The sequence below is a fragment of the Belonocnema kinseyi genome, chromosome 3 (assembly GCF_010883055.1).
Source record: "Belonocnema kinseyi isolate 2016_QV_RU_SX_M_011 chromosome 3, B_treatae_v1, whole genome shotgun sequence".
NCBI classification, from domain to species: domain Eukaryota; kingdom Metazoa; phylum Arthropoda; class Insecta; order Hymenoptera; family Cynipidae; genus Belonocnema; species Belonocnema kinseyi.
In genome coordinates, this window is record NC_046659.1 from 32189378 (window position 1) to 32195301 (window position 5924).

Sequence of the window (5924 nt, forward strand, 5' to 3'; positions counted from 1 at the left end):
GCTCGACACCTTGACAAATGTAATTCCATGTAGAAACATGCGTTTAAATAAAATATTTTACCAAAAAAGTTACCCACGCTTTAACTTGACAGACTGTATAGCCAGAGCTCGTGAGCCAAATATTGTGCAAGCGCGCGTAGAAGTGGACAATATGCGCTACGGAAATGCAAATTGGAATCGCCTGCATTAACTTCAAGTACCACAATTTCCTCGCCTTACATTGGAAGAAATACGCGACATAACAATTGGCGTGTATCAAGTATAACTTGCCCCATCTTACGTTCAAGACAAGCTGCAACGAGAAGAAGATGAGGAGTTTCAACTAGATACGCGACTTAATGAACCTCGTTTGATCAGAGTACGAGTATTTTCTCGTTTCCAAAATGCAACAAGGTACCAGCTGTGGATAGCGTTCAATGAGATCGATGACATAGGACCAGACAATAACGAAACGCTTCTCGATTATTACTGCACATGTAAGTCAGGGGCCAGAACTCTTGGCACTTGCGCACATATTGCAAGCGTTTTATGGTCCCTGGGTTATGCACGTCACCAGCAACACGTAAAGTATCCACAAGCTTCCTTGCTACAAAGGATTCTACATGCTGCTCATAGAGGTGAACAAGCGAACCTGAATCAAGAGCCAGAAATAGTTTAATATTTCGCAAAAGCTACTGGGATTGGTTCTATTCGCTGACCATGGGTGCGCACTAGTTACTAATGTTACTTTGGGTACCATTTCTGCCTTTAAAAAAGTGATGAATTAGTCAAGTTAAAATCTCGGGCGCTTAGCGTTTGATCGTTTTGAAAAGCGCGCTATATGAGTCAACGGTGTAGGCGAAAATATGACAGACCACGATCTGAACCGTAATTTCTATGTTGACATCGCTTTTGTAACAAAATCTGTTGTAATTCATTTTATTCACTGATCTTGAGCGCTTAGCGCCGCATAGCGCTAAACCTGTCCATTTTTTTGGATTTTTTTTACGGATATTTCATCCGGCAACTTATAACCTTAAAAATTACAAAGTTTCAGCTAAATCCACCGAAAGCCATTTTCCCATACATTTAGTGCGGGGCCCTTTGATATGTTGTATTCTTTCTTTCAAGAGAATCAAACTTGTATTATGCAAAATTAATATAAATTTAGATGTTCCAAAATTATTTTTCTGTTGTCAGAATTTTTGACGATATTTTTGTCCCGGCACTGTTTCACAAAAGCTAAGGATGTTAGTCGCTTACCTTAAGAAGTCCGGAGCTTATTGAAGATGTTGGTTTTAGTATGAATACTCTCCACGTAGAGTTCTTTAATAATAGATTTAATGCTTTCACGATGATTCATTTTGATCAAAAGCAATATTTCGGGTTCCAATCGTGTAAAAAACTACGAATTTTTCCGACGTTTCGTGAAAATTGGAGTTTTTTTTCTTCCGGGCTGACCTGAAATTGAGGTAACAGGTTATATTGTAATCATAATATTACCAGCAGACAAAGGCAACGCCACATAAATAATGAATAAAGAAAATTATAGCAACAAAATCATGGACCTGCTAACTGACGATACATACAAAAAATTAAAAAAGGACCCCATGAAAACAATAGTAAGTAAAACAAAAACCCTGCCGACTAATATTATCTCTCTAAGACTTGACGGGTCCCAAAAATCCAGAAAAATAACATTCCAGATAAACCGATCATCAGCGCAATAAACTTATCAACTTAAGAGACTAGTACGTTTCTTCGCTACAAAACTAAATCCTTTTATAGGACACTCCATCAGTCACGTCTAAAACTCACTTGACTTCATCGAGAAAATACAAGAGATTCACACTCAACCCCAAAACATCATAATGAGTTTCGACATAGTATCTCTCTTTATGAAAGTACAAATCTCTGATACAATTGATGTTATTCAATCATTTGCAAACTACCCTCTCGAGCTCATACCTCTGACAGAACACTGTTTCAATAATGCTTTCTTCTCTTCCAATAACCAATTCCACGAACAAACCTCCGGAGCAGCACTGAGATCCCCAATCTCATCTTTCATAGACAAAATCTTTATGGAAAATCTAGAAATTAAAATATTCAACCAATCCAAACATAAACATTTATTTAGCAAAACAAGGGCCGTCGCAAAAACACACAATATATTTTTTAAAAAAGGGAAGCAATTAGAATATTCAAACACTATCATCACATCAATAAGGACAATGGATATAATATCAATCCGATTGGACTTTGCGTCCTCCCCAATTAAAGAAAAGACTTGATAGGCCAATCAGGTTCTACAAGTCCCTACGCTGGGACCAGTGTCTCCATAATGTGGGATTTTTAGGCCCCCACTACTCCCCCATCAGAGAGCAACTCATTCAAACGTAGCATGTTGGTGAGTCGGCTCTGTTAAATCCTGCGAAACCCAGCCTCGTATAAAACCGAAAATGCACGAGCAAGAACCCGAGCTCTCCTGAGTTAAATGCTGCGAAGACCAGCCTCGTGTAAAGCCAAAAATGCACGAGTAGGAACCCGAGCTCTCACGACCTCACGAATGACGATCTAGCTGCTCCTCAAATTTATTCAGGTTTTAAAATCCCGAGTTACCATAGAACTATTAGGCTTATTGCGAAGAGGCCAATATGATAGACTTTATGTAAATAGGTCTAAAATGTTTCAAATTTAGTGCTTCATGCCTTAGTCATATTTTTAGTGAACAATTAATTTTTAACAAATACAAAACAAATTTTCGACAAAATAGATAAATTTTCAACCTAAAAAATTACTTTTAAAATAACATTTTTTAACCTAAACATTTTAGTTTATACGCCAACAAAGAAGATACATTTATAACTAAAAAGAAAATTTTTCAAGAAAATAGGGGCAACAATATTGTTCAATTTTCATCTATAGAAACGAATTTTAAACTAAAAAAAATAAGTATTCAATAAAAAATGGACTAGTTAAATTTTTAGACAAAAATGGAATTTCCAACGAAATAAATTAATTTTCAACTAAAATTATAATGTTTCAACGAAAAATTGAATAGATGAATTTTCAGTTGAAAAATAATTATCAACCCCAAAAAATCAAAATTGCAACAAAATATTTAAATGTACAAACAAAAACATTAAATTTTCAAACAAATAATTTAATTTTCAAACCAATAACTTTCTACCGAACACAGAAATTCAAAGTTTTCAAAATCAATTTTAAAACAACAAAAAATTTTAACAAAATAGATAAATTTTAAACGATAAACGGTTACATTATCAGTTTAAAAAATCAATTTACAACCAACAATTTTTCAGCAAATTAGTTTAATTTCCAAAAAAATAGATGAACTTTCAACCAATTTATACCAAAATAAAAGAAATTTCACCAACAAATGTATTTTCATCTAAAGAAATGAATTCTTGATTAAAATAGATAAATTTTTAAACAAGAAGAATAATTTTCTAACAAAAAATAAGAATTTTTGACTGAGAAAGGTCAATTAACTACCCAAATAAATTCAATCAAAAATGACACAGTTAAATTTTTAGTATAAAAAAATGTTTTTTCAACAACAAAAAATCGATTTTTCAACCAAACAGTTGAATTATCAACCAAAATAGGTATTTTTAAAAATTTTAATTTTAAAATAGTTTAATTTTCGATGGAAGAAATGAATTTTCTACTGAAAAATGTTTTAAACAAAAAAGAACCACACACAATCCAATTTACAACAGAACAGTTCAATTTTTAAACATATAGTTGGAATTTTCTTTGACAAATTATCTTTCAACCAAAAATTGAATAGAATGAATTCTCAAATTCTGAGAGAAAATTAAAAGAAAGATCACAATTAAAAAAAATTGTATCGTAATTTTGTCATAGTATATAATTTTAGAAAAAATAAGGAATTTAATTCTTATTAAGTCTTCTTGTACAATTTTATTGCGCTATTTTTTCTTACGTTTATGTTGGTTTGTAAAATTTGCTTTCAAATTTTATTGGGTTTATACGAGATATTCAGAAATTGTGAAACGATTAAAATATAATTAAAACTTTCAAAAAAATCAGGAAAAATCTGAATAATTCTTAAAGATTAGAAGGTCTGAAAATATTACAAAAAAAAGAATTATTTTTCTAATAATCGTTTGAAAATTTTTAATAATTCTTATTTACAAAAAAAAACTATAAAAAAAATTCTAAAATATTTTGAAGCACATCAAACGATTTCCTAAACTTTAAAAGAAGAGTGCAGAAGTTTTTAAAGCAAAATGTTTTTATTTGAAAAGATTGAAAAGATTTCAAAAACGTAAATAATCCAGTAAATTCAAGAAATATTTAGAAGAATGAAAGAGATTCAAATCTAATTTTACATCTTACATCTTTTAGAAATGTAGATTTTCAAAGATTTGAAAAAAATAAACTTTAGAAGCTTTAAGGAAATTCCGAAAGATTTCAAGGAGATAAAATTATTTTTCTTAAAATTCCTGTGAGAAATTTAGAAGATTATAAAAGTCAAGTTTTTGACATCTTGAATGCTTTTTTAAAATTTTGAGAAAAATCTCTTGAGTTAAACATATTTTTTTGGAATTTATTTTGTTTTAAGCGTATTAGAAATATTTAAAAACTTGAAAAAATGTCTCAAAATTTATCAGATATTCGTTGATATCTTCCAAACTTCTAAATGTCCTAAGCATCTTTTAAAAAGACTCGAATTTTTTAATATTTTTTTAAATCAAATAAAATAAAAAAAAATTAAAGTCCTCCAGGTTCTTTTTTATAATCTCTCTTCATGATATTTCAGGCCATAATAACAATGTTGAGGATTTTGAGAGAAAAAGCCAAAAAGTTATTAACTTGAACTCATTCAAAAGACTGATCATTTGAAAAAAATGTTCTGAAATTTTCCTTTGAATGTGGCGTGGAAAGGAATTTTATTAAATTTGAAAGGCGATTCTTCATAGTATTTTACTAACTAATGGAGATATTTTTATAATTTTATTCCTGAAATCTATTCCCTAAGGTCAAACATGGTACACAAATATCGCAAAATTTAAAAAACACCAACTATTTATAGGAATTTTTTAAATAAAAGTCAATCGTGTATCATATTCAAATAAATTTTGGAAATATTGATAAAACTATTATTATTTTTAATGAAAAAAATGAATCTATAGAGAGTATAGTTTTTATTTGAAATTTCGCGACGGTTTTTTGTACCATGTTTGACCCTCGGCCAGAATCAAGGAAAAATAATATAGAAATGTGTTCATTAGTTATTAAAATGATACAAAGACTTACCTTTATCATTTTTTTCTCTTTTTATAATCATGAGATATTTCTTCATAAAATAAATTTTATTCGATTTATTTTACAATTATTTACTCTCAATTTCCAATCACAATTATTTTACAATTAAAATAAAATTGTAAAAGCTAAATTTTGTAATTTTGAGATAAGGATTTTAAGGCATTAAAGATTTTGTAAAGATCTCATATACAATAAAATAAGTTTTATCAGTTTTTTTATAAATTCATATGTGAAAAATTACACAGGCCGACAAAATTTGACAAAGGTCCGGAACCAGAGACCAGACCTAGTATACCCGAAGGCTTTTGCTGCGTTGAAACCGAATCCGACCTCAGAAAAATTCCATCACCCTCAGTTTTCGAAATATTGTAACCTAAAAGTGCAAAAAACACCGTTTTTTGCTATATTTGAGGTTACATAGCATCTTGAATAATTTTTTTTTTCAAAAACGGGCGAAAGCATCATAAAGGAGCACCCTTGCCCTCTGAAATCCATTTTTCAGATTCAAGATAGCTTTTTTTTCATCGATATACAGTCTGTCAAGTTAAAGCGTGGGTGGCTTTACTCGCAGTCGGTAAGGTGTATCGACATGATTTTGGTGTCAAAATATTAAGAAGAGCTCCCTC

The 5924-nt window shown here is 30.5% G+C and overlaps 1 protein-coding gene across 5 annotated transcripts in view; it reads right to left on the minus strand.

Moving 5' to 3' along the window:
• The window catches only part of LOC117169177 (DNA-binding protein D-ETS-3-like), a 600266-nt gene that overhangs the window by 461758 nt on the left and 132584 nt on the right, over positions 1-5924 (minus strand). For all 5 annotated transcript variants that reach the window (XM_033355406.1, XM_033355404.1, XM_033355400.1 and 2 more), the window contains exon 2: positions 1243-1440. The gene's annotated coding sequence lies outside the window, so the exon portion shown is untranslated. The remainder of the gene's footprint in view (positions 1-1242; positions 1441-5924) is intronic.